This window comes from Poecilia mexicana, unplaced genomic scaffold (genome assembly GCF_051168715.1).
Source record: "Poecilia mexicana isolate PSO_F unplaced genomic scaffold, ASM5116871v1 scaffold_9, whole genome shotgun sequence".
Lineage (NCBI taxonomy): Eukaryota > Metazoa > Chordata > Actinopteri > Cyprinodontiformes > Poeciliidae > Poecilia > Poecilia mexicana.
Window position 1 is genome coordinate 5,395,998 of NW_028263378.1, and position 13,969 is coordinate 5,409,966.

The 13,969-nt window shown below is 38.0% G+C and overlaps 1 protein-coding gene across 1 annotated transcript in view; it reads right to left on the bottom strand.

Annotated features, from left to right (window-relative positions):
• The window catches only part of srrm4 (serine/arginine repetitive matrix 4), a 54,091-nt gene that overhangs the window by 25,117 nt on the left and 15,005 nt on the right, over positions 1-13,969 (bottom strand). The window lies entirely within an intron of this gene.

A 13,969-nucleotide genomic window follows, 5' to 3' on the forward strand; every position in this document is an offset into this window, starting at 1 on the left:
ACTTATTAGTCCCAAAAGAAAACTAAAAGATGTTGTAACTCCTCAGAGTTTTAAGCCAAATTAGTTGCAATAATTGACATTAATGACCTAGCAAGAATTACAAAAATAATCAACTCAAAAAAGTGAAGAAGACATGCTTTATTCTGGCCTCTCCACACTGGCGTAATTTACTGCACCACTCATTAATAAATACTATTATCTACAATCTTTTTTCCTCACATACTCTATTAGCATTTAAATTTGATCAATTTGAGTTTGCATAAAACTGTAATGATAATGTTCTGAATATTCCTGTTCATTTTTCCACAATACTGGGAAAAATGGGACTGTGGAATTAATCGTCTTGGAAACTTTTTTATGTGATTTAGTGAATATCATCCTCTGGACCAGCAGCACACTGTTTTGTTTCACTCCCTTTAAAACCCGATTGTCTTTTTCAGCTCACCATCATAGGACAAAACAATAAAACACTTTGTTGAATCTTTTCCGATTTACTGTTAAAAGTGGCGTCACCATTACAAGAGGGAGGTTTAATTGAATGTGGAGCTCTTTGTTTGTTCAGCATGAAGATGTTTAATTATGTTCCCGCCAGTGGAAATAAAAGCCGCTTGCTTCCTGTGAACATCTGGACAATATACACACAATTATCTCGACACAGAAGGAGAAAAGGCAAAACATTTGCTGAGAAAGGTTTGCTTTGTGTAGCTGAATAAAGACGGAATGGAAAGTGACCCAAAGGTTTCTCCTTTCATTCGACTTCTTTCTGCTTTTTTGTTATTTGCGACTAGCTTAGGAGCAGCAGTTGACGACTTCTAAATGAAATCAATTTCAACAACAACAAATGTTTGCCCCTTCAATCTGGCCTTTGATGTTTATAGCCTGAACCTTTCAAGCCATAAACACTTTTTGTATCTGTTCAACAAATCCCTTTCTTTCACCTCTCCCTCATTCACGTGCCATATTGCACACATCCACTTCCTCCGGTCTCTGAAGCAGCCAGAGGTATCGGAGGGGTCAATGCGAAGCACGTAGCTGACAAAAAGGCTTTAAACGAATGCAAGTAGGGAGCGGATTAAATGACAGCTCGCTTGATGAGGAAGAATTATGTGGACACTAATCCTGGGAAATCCGGGCAGGGTTTGTTTACCATGAAACAGCTTGAAACAGGTAAAAGTGAGACTGTGGGATCAAGTCACCCCCAATACGCAGCTGAACTGCAGCTCGACAGAAATGTTTGCATGGAAAAGTGCAGACATGGGAAAACGTTCCACTTTCTGACTTTTTGACCCCTTCCTCTCAGAAGATGAGTCACGCTTTACGAGCACACCTCCTTCTGTGATGAGAAATTCTTTGAAAAAAGAGAAGTGATCATCCTGTCACTTCCTCTTGTTCCAGTCTTTGTCACAAGGGCAGAGTCCACCTCCTCCCAGTGTGGTGCTCCTCTCTGCTTCTTCCCTCACCGCTGACAAAAAAACAGATGGCTCGAAATCACGCAGCACACAGGACAAACTGTGGGATTTTTCACCTCGGTGTGCGCTAACGCCTAACTTAGCAAAACGTGCTAACATATCATCACTTTTGCCGAATATATTCATACACTTTCATTTCGCACTAGAACGTGTGATGTTCATGTGGCGCATGAATCAACTTTCAGTTAAACCTAAACTTACCTGTTTCCTTATTTATTTAATAAAACACACTTCAGTGGTTGAAGTTTAAATATTTTATTATCAGCCCCATATGAATCTACTAAAGCATTAATAAGTATGAAACATTTCCATTAAATATGTTCTCTGTATGATTCACTCCTTTTATTATTCCATGTTACAAAAATAAGAACCTTTTTTCATTTTGTAGGATATCTGGATTGCTTCAAGTGGTTGTTTGTCGTATTCCTTTTGGAAATATTCCCACTCGGCTTTCAGAAATGCACTAATATTGATGCTTTTAAAACAGCTGCTGCTTTCACTAAAATATCTGAGATACAGATTCCTTAATATTAAGAAAAATCACACCACTGAACTGTTTTAGAAAATCATTTAAACAGTGGCTTTTAAATAATCAAAACTGCATTCATGTTTTAAATTAAGATATTTGAGTTACTAAATGTTTTCTATATGGTTGTGATTGTTTCTATAATTGCAAGTAGTAAAATTACTAAGCATTTCTTATAATTTGCTGTAAATGATGTGTGTGTTCATCAATATGTGTATCAACTGTTTTTCTTTACACCATTAACCTGACGATAAAAATTAACTCTTTTGGCTAAATCTGGTATCATGTTGATTGATATTCCTGATTAAATACATTTAAATTCATTTCATTGTAATCTATGTGAGTTTGAACTTAGAAAAGTTTGGAATTTTCGAATCTCAGAGAAAATTTTGATGCGGTATAATCTAATTTGTTTTGCAAATACATAGAAAACTACTCCAGACATTTTTTTTTCATAGCAGCAAACATGAGAACAGAATAAAGATATAAAAAGATACAACTGATTAGCAAGATTAATTCATTCTTTAGTGATTGTCATACAGGTAAAATCATTTGTTTTTTGTGATGTTTCTATAAGATTAATGAAAAAAATACTAACAAACAGCTGATGAAGAGTATCTGAAGCTTGGATTCACTGCAGGATCCAGCATCCAGAAATCCATTCAAGTTTGTGTCTCCGTTATCCTGGTTGCCATGGCATCCACACAGGTGCTCCATTCCCCTGATTGAGGAAGTCAAGACTCCTCATGCCCATGAGAGCAAGTGAATAACAAACTGTGGCAAACAAGTCAGGAAACGCACCAGAAAGGATCGATACAACCAACGGTGAAGCGACAGCACAAAAAGAACATCTGGCTCTGGATGAATCAGGTTCCACACGGCGGAAAAGTTAGAATCTGAACTGAATCCTGCCATCTATTTTTTTTTTTTTAGCTAAATTTCCAAATATATGCAGGTTATAAACCCATTTAAACTTGATGACTAGTTCATCCAATAAACACAAAACAAATGTTGACTCTTTTTACTCAAACATTGCTAAATGCAGTGGAGCGTTCCTCAGTCTAACAAGCTAATTATTCAAAAAAAGGTTGACAAGTTGTCTGAATAAACATAGTTACTTATTTACTTATCACACCTCCAACGTCAGACAATGCAGAACGAGCTGTGGAGATTTAGGAAGAATTTATGTTAAGACACTAAAAGTGAAGAACTGATGCACATATTTCTTTTTCTTCACTTCCAGTGGTAAATTAAGTATTCCCCAGCCACTTGTATGAGGTTGAGGGAGGCTAATAAACTTTTCATTATCCCTGTCAGGGAGATGTGGAACAATTGATCATCGTTATTATAGGAGTGATGATAGTTGAGATAATTACCAGGGAAAGAGATGATCTACAACCACAATTAAAACCCCCCAACTGGGTGGTCCCAAGTCACATAGCTTTAAATTACAGTCAGAATGTTTGTCCAAGTTCCCGATTAAAGCAAAGTACAACTTCATCACCGCTAAAAGGACGCGTGTAATTAAAGCAACACAAGGAAAATGAGACACATCTCTCACTTTGCTGGGGCTCAAAACCTGTTGAAATAATTCAGTGTGACATTAAAACGGATGCTTTTAGGTCAAGTGCAATTGACTACAAGTTAAGAGATTTTATTACGGTCATTCTGCTCAATGAAGAACAGAGTGCTGCAATTAAGCAGCGGCAATCAATTAAGCATCTGACCAAAAGAGTCAACCACAAGATTATTAAGGCTGTCCTCAGATCCTGTGAGAAATGTCAGTAGGTGTCAAAACATGCTTTAGTATCAATCCTTGACATTTAGAAAGTGGTGTCCATTTTGAAGGCTGCAGAGTGGCTGTTAAGGCTGTTGCCTCTTGGTAAGAAGTTCAAATCCCAAGTTTCAGTCTGCTTTCTGAAAGCACCACTCCACTGGAAGCAATTTACTGAGAAGTTTCTACTTACAGCATAATATGATCTCAGGTGACATTGGGAAACTCACAGTAGTGGTTCTGGTAGTTTCTAACATCTGATTTGGATAAAATATCAAATAGTACTTTCATGAACCGGCTCCAGGAAGCAACGGGTAGACACTTTTCTCTTTCCAGCAGAAAAGTTGTTTTAGAAAACAGATCGTGATGACTGTGAAGGGCTTATCGTGTGGGGCACCTCAGGATTTAGTACTGGGACCTTCTCTTCTTTGTCCTCAGTTATAATACAACCAGACTGGTATTTTTCCATTAACTGATTTGGAACAAGCTTCTCTAAAACGTTGCAGTTTGGGCGCTAAGTTAACATGGAGGGTTAGGCTTGGTTGGGAAGTAAAGTTACTTCTCTGCTAACAAACAGTCTTAAAATCAATGGTAATATTTACAACACAAGAATGAAAAAAGCTGAATCTTTTTTTAAAATGATGCAGAATTTTGTATTCAGCTTTAAAATAATAATAATAAAAAAAAAGAACAAGCCCGATCCTCTCTAGTCAGTACAGAATTCTGCTTAGAGACTTTTAACAAATCCACATAAGAGACAACACTTTATTGCCTCTTTGTTACTTTGGCTACTGGAGCGTTTTACAGAGCATTTTACTGCTGTGCTGTCAAGCTGCAACATTTACATCTGACCTTTCCAAACTCAACACCCCTTCTGCTCTGATATCTCGTGGTCAAAGGTGGTCTGTAGTTTCACTGATACATTTTAGGACAAGAGGAAATAGCAGCAACCCTCAGGGTTGGAGAAGCATCACATTTGTCTTTACACTGTCTTAGGATTATGGCTGTATGAGTCTTTGGAGATAAAGTAAGACAATCTAGTTTTGTTTTATATTCTTACTGCAGAGATTTATGAATTAAATATTCTAAAAATGTTAAATTAATAACAACCCAGTGTCGCATAGAGATGGTTGAATCATCTCTTTGTGAAATCTCCATCTTTTTACCTTCCACTAGTTGCAGTTCGCCACAATCAGGAGTGACTTTGAAGACAAGTGAGGTTGGTTTATTCAATTATTGTGTCCTGATGATAAACTGGGAGCAACATAATGGCTTGATTAATTTCCTTATCACGGTGAGCACAAAGAGTAATTACAACCAAATCCACGGCTTGGTGAACCACACATCAATCAAATTAAAGCAGTCTCTGCTTGGCAGCAATCACTTTGAAAGACAACAAATGAGTCGACCGGCTTGGACCTCTGCTTCCGGCCATGGAAGAGTTTACTTAGGAGCTGCAACTCCAAGCAAAGGTCACTCAGGTTGATTTTTGTATCAGAGAGATCATTGCACTTCAACAATGCCTGCTTCTTGAGTGGGAATCTAAACAGACCTTATTGTCTGTAGGAATACTTGCGGACTTTGTAGCATTCTGGTCGAACTGAATCCGATCAGAATATTCAGACTGAGGCATTTAAATGACACAATTTCATTCCAGTCATGTCCATGTAAACATGTCTACTGTTATCAAATGTAATCATTGCTTTCTTGATCTTGATTTTCCGTTTTGGAACAATGCAGCATTGAATTTGTTTTTTAAGTCAGTACTTGAAATTAAGCATTAAATCACACCAGACTGAGTGGGATTTTCTAATTGTTGTGGTTGGTGAGCAGGTTAATAGATTTAAATAAGAGTGCACTACTCCCAGAGTGCTAGTTATATTTAGGAGAACTGCACACGTGAAGCAGCAGATGAACCCCCTTAAGTAAATAAATCCTATGCTTTTAGCCAGTGAATTACAGCCAAAGAGCTTCACTTGAGTTGGGAAAACCTGCTGGATTTCACTGGCAGCTGTCTGTGTTTGCCTTGTCTCTGTAGAGCTAAAAATTAAATCACATCCACAGTGTGAGTGCTCAGATTTACAAGTGCTGTTTGCACTGTGGCTCATTACAGGAGCCACTACAGGCACACAGCAGCGGGAGAGCAAGCAGGCAGGAATAATGATGTATGTTAGCAAATATAAAAACATCTTCATGTGATATATTGCTGCTGGGAAGAATGCATTATAAGGGCAAAGCGTCTTGTTTGATTGTAATGTGTGAAATACATAAATATAGCTGAGGCGGGAAATAATTAGATGGTGCTGCTTGCTTTTCCAAACAAGATGACAGCATTTCCTGTTGGTTGTTGCTTATCTTTCACACCAAACAGAGAAGTCAGCAGCAGCTGGGCATACGACAAGAATTTTAACATCATCCGGTCAAACAAAAATATATACAAATAGAAATAAAATTCCTGCCAAATGCTTGGTTAGTATCTCTGTCAACACTTTATTGCCTTCATTTCAGTGCCTTCTCTTTAAGTAGTGTCATTTTTATGATCTTTGGTTGAACTTTATAAACTAAGAACGACAAACATATGATCTATATTTCCCCACATGTGGCCTAGAACTTTTACTGCTGTTTTTTGTATCATAAATCTTTCATGTACATCAGTTTCCCTGTTTCTGAACTGAGTGTGAAGTTAGGTGTGAGTGTGTGTAGGAGTGAGATAGTTGGGGTGTAATTAACAGCTCATAAGCCACACATTTAAAATCTTCCTTCCACGTGAAGGAGATAACTGAAGAAGACTTCTGCAGATAGTAATATAAGTGCAGCTAGGAATAAAATCCCAGTGCACCTGTGATTAATTAGCATTAAAACTATATTGGGAGGATGTTCTGGTCTCAACTCCATGGCTGGTAGGAAGTCTAAAGCTGGACGGGTCGCCATGTTGCTGCTGTGAAAAAACAAATCTGAATAAATTCCTGTGTCATTTGTCAAACAGGCAGCTGACAGATGGGTTCAGAATTAGATGTTTCTGCTGCTTAATTGCAAATGTGAAATTAGGACAGGAGTTTTTGTTTTTTCCTAGAAACTAAACAAATAGTATCAACTTTTGCAGCACACCTCTCCCAATTAATTGGGAGTACAGACAGGATATAAAACTGCCATCTGGATGTGACTTAATCAGCCAATTAAACAAGCAATATTTTCCAGCAACTGCAAAATAAACTGTAAATAACTTTTTCCATGACACTGAAGCTAATTTAAAATCTGCTTTGACAGACCAGCAGCCACATCTCTGTGCATTAAGGACCTCCTGAGCCGCTGTTTCTAACTCCAGCCTCCAATTATCCCCCATCACATTTCCATGTAGTTGCTCTGAGGGAATAATTTCTGGAATAAACTAAATGGTTTCTCTGCACACCTGTCTGAATGCAAGGACCTCGACGGGCAAACAGATTGGGACCCATTGCTTCGCCATTTCATTCTCCCTCCTCTGGCTTAATGAGCTGCCAGGGCTTCACCTTAATTTGTGTCAATAAATGTGTCGGGTTTGCAGACAAGCATGGAGCCGAATGGGACAATCTGCACGTCGCTGCTGGAGTGGAAGAGAGGAAACTTTCACATGAGTTCTGGCAATTAACAACTGTAAGAGGAAGATGAAACTCTTCAAATTTGTTTTGACTTCCAAATTGTCTCTTTGCTTTTGAAGCTGCGAATCGCTTTGGTTTTTCATTTAAATTATTCACAACAGATCTTTACATTTCTCAAGATCTGTTCACATAGTAGAAAGAGTGAAGTGAACGCAAATGGATTATTTAGGTTTTGCTTTGTGAAGCTTTACAGATCTGGGGATCGGCAGCAAAACTTAAAGCTTCCTCCATTTAAAGTGAAAATTACAATTTCACTAACTTTTCAGTTCAACTTTGATGATGTCATCCATGCTGGAAAGGCACACGGCACTTTAACGAGGGTTGTCAGATGCTCTGTGAGATCATTTTAATGAACACACTTATAAATAAAATACCACCTGCATGCGTCCTAAATAAAAATAAATTAAAAATCTGATGGCTTCTCTACTTTCAGAATCTCACTTTTATAAAGTGAAAAAAGTAATAAAATGATAAAAACAAAACAACTGTCCAGATGCAGAGCACTTTTTCACACAGATTAGTTAATTTATTACCATTTTTAATGCTGTCCTGATTTGCATTAAGCTTCTTCTTAGCATTGGTATCACAGTCAGCCATCCTGATTTCTGCCAACCAGACAATTCAGCACCAGAAAATACAATTAGAAATTCAGAAAATAAAAAAGGTCTGCATTTTGCTTTTTCAAAGCTGGGTTAGCACAACATGACATTCTTTCCTAGAAGCTAGAGATAACTCTCCCACAGCTTGAATATCCTGAAACGTCCCGTGTACGTTTACAAACGTTTTGTGTATTTTTCTCAAATTCATTTTCTGTTTTCTGAAACCTTCTAGGAACTAATATATTCCTTTCTTTGAAATGTTGATGGAGCTTTTCAAAATTTATTAGGCTTTTCTTAAGTCCTTTTCTGGAACCAGGTGCTTTCCTGTGACTTAAAGGTTACTTTCAAAACTTGCCAAGTTCCTTTTGGAGTCAAGCGGATACTTTCCAAAAACTTTGATGGCAGTCACTGTTTAGTTTCCTGACGAGTTCTGAAAGGTAAAGCTCATAAATTGTATCTTATTGTAAACTTAAAGGTCCACAAAATCATGGCCCAAATTAAGAAGGGAAATGTAACAGAATAAATAAAAGGCAGATCAAGTGTAGAGCACTGTTTATCTTTTTCTAAGAAATCTTTACAGTGCAACTTGTAAACTTAATATATTCTCTCAACTATGTTTTATAAGCAGTAATACACATTAGCTTATTTAAATTATTTAAATATCTCTCAGCAAAATAAGAGAAATTGAAAGAATTGATTTTATGGAAAAGTTAGAATTGGCCCTCAAACACTTTTTTTATTCTGGTGGATTTGCAAAACACAACAGAGCAATTTCTAGGTAATCGTTTTTTGTAATCATCTGTAAAGTTCACACTGTGCTTTCTGCATTTCTGTACTTGTTCTGGCACAAAAGACATGAACAGGTGACAGATCCCTGTGATTCCTCCTTCTGTTCTCCTCTCTGTTCTCTGCTTGCCACCTATCAGGTGTGCTTCACTGGCAGATGGAAGCTCAGTATTCAGCAGAGATCCAGCACATCCACCTCCATTTTGATACTAAAAATGTGACTCTGTGCACCGCTAGCCAACCGGCTGAATCCCCCCCTCTCCTCATTTGCTTGAATCAGGCCTCCGGGCTTGTTCGACTTTGTTTTTGGGTTGCTTTCACCGTCTATTTGAATTCAGTCCGAGGAGCTGAGTTTCCGTGTTGGGTTCCAGAGCGTTGCTCGCTGCCTGCAGAGTCAGGACCTCCTCCCACATCCTCTCCAAATTGCGCTGGATGGCATGGCCTCACACTAATTTTTATTTCTCCATCTTGTTCTGAGTTTTTGCTCGCAAATGTTTTCTCTCCATCTCAGTGCATGTATGGTACTAACACACATTAGTCGATACATCAAATTGCCACGCTTTGTGTACGATTTACACGCAGAAAGAATGTCGACAGTAAAATTTGGAACATGTATTTTCATTCCACCCACTCCACACAACTGTGGATGTATGGATTTGTTCATGAAAAACATATCTGGAGGAGTTGGTACATTGATACATCAATTTTAAACATCACAACCAAGCATTCACATCTAACATAATCACCTTAAAAAAAGAAGAATGCGGCAGCAGGAGAGAGCAATCAAGACCCCCGCTGACTTTCTGTGCCTCAGCCCACTTCTCCCCCTTGATGCTAATCAGTGTGGGAGCTGCTGGCTGCCTTGATGCTTCATGTGATCTTAAGACAGGCTTTTAGCTTGTACAAAATAAACCGGCAACGTACCATCAAACGTTTAACTATATCTAGACAAATCTTTACTTGGTTCACTCCATCTGGCTAAAAACAGCAGAAACGTAGATTTTCGTAGAGATATATCCCGCATTATTGGATTAAAATTTATGTAATTGGATTTAAATCTGTCTATGTCACTGGGTTGCTTTTATTGATTGAATTGTTTTTTTTAGGATAGGAATTGCATTTGTTTGTTTATATTTGACCAACTGTGTCTTGGCTGTCTGTCTATAATATGATCAATAGATGTTATTATGCTTAAAGGAACATATGGAGCATATGTTTATTACCTGGGTCAGATATACAGATATACATCATTACCTCCTGTGGAGCGCCCTGTCTCTGTCTCTCTGTGAGGCTGAATCGGGTGATTCCTTTAAACATCAGCTTAAGACACTTTTAAGACACATCATGCACAAGTTTTTAGTTTAGCAGCATCTAACTTAAAAATAAAAATGTTGCAGGAGGACAACAGAAGGGTTATAGCATCGTTCTTGCCATCTGTCTGCTACGCTACAGCTGGTTCACCACATCAAAGTTTGCTATGAATGCTCGGACGAGGTAGAACGATGGCAGATAAGCAGTTTCCCTGAAACACAAAGGTGTTTCTCCATATTTAGCTTTGAATACACCAGCATGATTGACAGCACTCAGACCTTCTGCCTGGCTCTGATTGGTTGCTTTTGACCAATCAGCACTTGGGAGGTGGTAGAGGGTCTCGATCTCTGACTTGCTTACCTGTCTTGTATCAGAAGATTAAATGTGTTGTGTGAGTTGATAGAAGGTAGACTAAAATGACAAGTGTTGAATTCATTATTTGTAAATCTGGCAGTTATGAAAGTAATCGACTTTTTACCTAAATTGACTTTCTGTGCTTACAGAAAGTAAGCACAGTAAATCTATCTTTAAGTAAATCTTTAAGTAAAGTAAATCTATCTTTAAATTTATGTTTTACCGTCATATAATTTTATTTGCATTTATCCCTTTTTGTAAAACATTCCTATTTTTCTCAGCTTCAAGCTGGCAGTAAACAGAAATGTGCGCCAGATGGACACTTTATCATCTGCCTCCCCTCTCAATTATCAGGGAGATTTGTGTTGCAGCCCAGCATCATTATTTTAACTGTGTGGCACCATGCAGAATATGTTCAGTGCAGGTTGCCATGACATAAAAAAAGCCCCACCGTTCATCACAATTGACCGAATAGAAACTTGTTCCCTCCAGGGTAAAAAGGAGAAGGCGTGAAGTTATTCAGGTAAAAGATTTTACCCGTGTGCTTTTTGCACCTTTTAGTTTTTCACAGATTTTTGAGGGGAAGAAAAGTAAGTGCTTTAATTTTAATTCTGCCTACTCTGAAAGATTTAAACTGAAGAGGTCTGAATGTAAAAAAATAAAAAATCCTGCATGACTGGAGGTGACCTGAGTCCTTGTTGGTGCAAAATAATCATTTCCCTATGGAGGGAAACGGGTGATCAATGAGAGAGTGACCTTACCCTCCATGCGCACCTTCTTCAAAGTCAGATAATAAATTGGTTCATATCACCTCCCCTTTCATCCCAGTTATTTAGAGGGCCATCTGAAGGAGTCCATTACCTTTTTATGGAAAGCAGGTTCATTCAATTTGCTGGCAGCCCAATGAGAAGTTCTGTATGGATGCGCGGCAAGGGGGCTCAAGGGCAAGTGAATTATTCCATTATCTGTAATGTGTGGGAAGGCAAAGGCTGTCAGGGTCCTGGGGGGATCAATTTAACTTTACAACCTCTGTTCCTCTGGAAGGAACAATGAGGGTAAATAAAAACTGACAAACTGACTCCCTCATGTGTATCTGACATTGTTTTAATTCAGCTACAGTAAGCATTTGTCTTTATTGTCACTGCTTTTATGAAACCTGTGATGATAACAATTTCTGCTACTGTATGTGTCTAAAATAGTTTTTATTAGATGTAAATATGTTGGACCCATTAGTAATAAGTAACTCTACGCATGTCAGACAGTGAAATAAATATTTAAACAGCAGGGAGGCTTTGTCTTCACATTATTTTGTTCTGAAAGCAGAACAATTGTATTTTAATTAAAGAAAGAAAATCCCCAAAAGGTCAAAGTTGTGTTTTATGTAGCAATGTCATTCTCTGGGTGTTATATTTAACAGATGGCACAAAAACAACACAAAAAAATAGTTAATTTGATTCAAATGTGTTTTTTTCTGTCAGTGGTGTGTCATACAAGATAAATTCATAGATTATTAAGGAGACAGACATAAAGATCAATGTCGTCCACAACAAGTATGGAAGGGTTCCAAGAAAACAGTAAGAACTTTATTAAAATGTTGCATTTAGACCCAAATATTATTTTCACCTGGCAAAAATAATGTAAAAAAGTATTTCATCGTAAAAACCTGAGTGTCATCTTGGTGGCCATGATCAAAAATATAGTTTTAAGGAGTTACAATACAAATGGCCAAATGGAACAATAACCAAAGGGGGCGCTGGTCAGCTAAATAGTGAAACAAAAATTGCATCAACTTTTGTCTAAAGTACGAATTTAGCAGCATCTATGTTCTAACAGAGGCTAAACGTAATTGGCAGGAATAGCTGAAAGAGAGACATTTTAAAAAAATCTGCTTTTTTGAGCTTTGTGTTAGTAAGAAATCCTTGTATCTCTTGTTGCGTCCATTCAGGTGTGTCACACATTTTTTATTACCAGCCCAACCACCTATTACACTGAGTTAACCTGCTGCACAGCTGACATATTGCTGCAGAAACACAAGTTCATGTACAGCAATGTGTCAGCTCTGGCTAAGACTTATGATTTATTCAAAACATCTTGCCTTTTTAGTTTTAAAAATACATATATCAGAATATATAACGCACTAGAAGTACGTCAAAAATCAGGAAGTCTCTGTAATAAGACATCTATGTCAGGTATTATTTCCCAGCTGCTTGTGCAGTTCACAGTAAGTTCTTGCTTTGCCTCTGGTTCTATGTGCAGACAAATCCCAAGCGTTTCTGGACATGTAATAGGGGGGGCTTACTGAGCATGCTAAATTTTAAACTATTTTAAGCACTATATTAAAGGAATCAGTGCCATACACCACAGGTAAACAAGCCATATATTATGAATTGCATGTGACACTTCGTTTCCAGGGCAACTGGGAAATAAGGAGTGTTCAAATATAATCTCTCACGGCATGTATATGGCAACGCATGCAAAGCCTGTCATCTGTTTCAAAAGTTGCCAGCATCCTAACGGCACATTTTTGACACCTTCCTGGCAAACAAAAGCCCTTCCAAGAGTGAACCGGGCAGCCATGCTGTGGGTATAGAAGTAAACCCATATTTATTTTCCATCAAATAAATCTTATAAGCGCATTTTCTGAGAAAGGCATAACTTAAAAAGGGTTTGTTGTAAAGGTGTAAGTGACTAAGAGGTAGAAGTCCACTTTGTCCTCTCCGGTGAACTGGAGAAAACAACGTCTGGAAGAAGGCGAGTCTATTTCTAACTCATTTTTTAAGGAGCAGAACATAAAAGACAGAAAGGGCTTCCTATTTGATGTAAGGTGGCCTGACCTCCTCTGATAAGACTTTTCCTCTTTAACTGGTCCTCAACAGGTAACTCAAAAATGTGCTTGTAGGACCATCAGTCTAGTCAATGCATCACATGGAGTACTTGCTGGACTGAGCCACACAGAAATGATCAGTCTTTTGTGATCTGGCTGCTAAAACAAGTTGTTTTGTTTGTGTCCTATGCTGTTATGTTTGTCTGTTTTTGTGTAAAGTTGTACAAAATTCCAGGTTTTCCTACAAACACGCTGGACCTGTTTCTAACTACATTTACTAGCGTTTGCATGTCTTATTTCCCTTCACATCACATCCAGTTCTGTAAGGGATGCGAAGTGGGACATTTCAGACACTGAAATCAGAAAGACTGAGTGCTATCAGAGCAATGTTTTACTGATCAAAGCAGCATTTTTGTCCAACAATTTAACTTTAAAAATTATTCACACCACTCCTCAGTTTTGGTTTAGTTTTTGATTTTGAAAGCAAACACAAAATATCAAAGAGAAAGCTTATTTAAACCTCATTGTTACAGGGATACAAACTCATTTTATCCCCAGCCGTAACCTAAGGCAGTCGGACCTGCGGAAATACAAACTGGCTACATAAGAGCTCAAAACTGACCCAGTATTGACTCCTTTACTTATTTCGTCCATGTCACCCAGCTCTACCTGGTATTAAACTAAGACT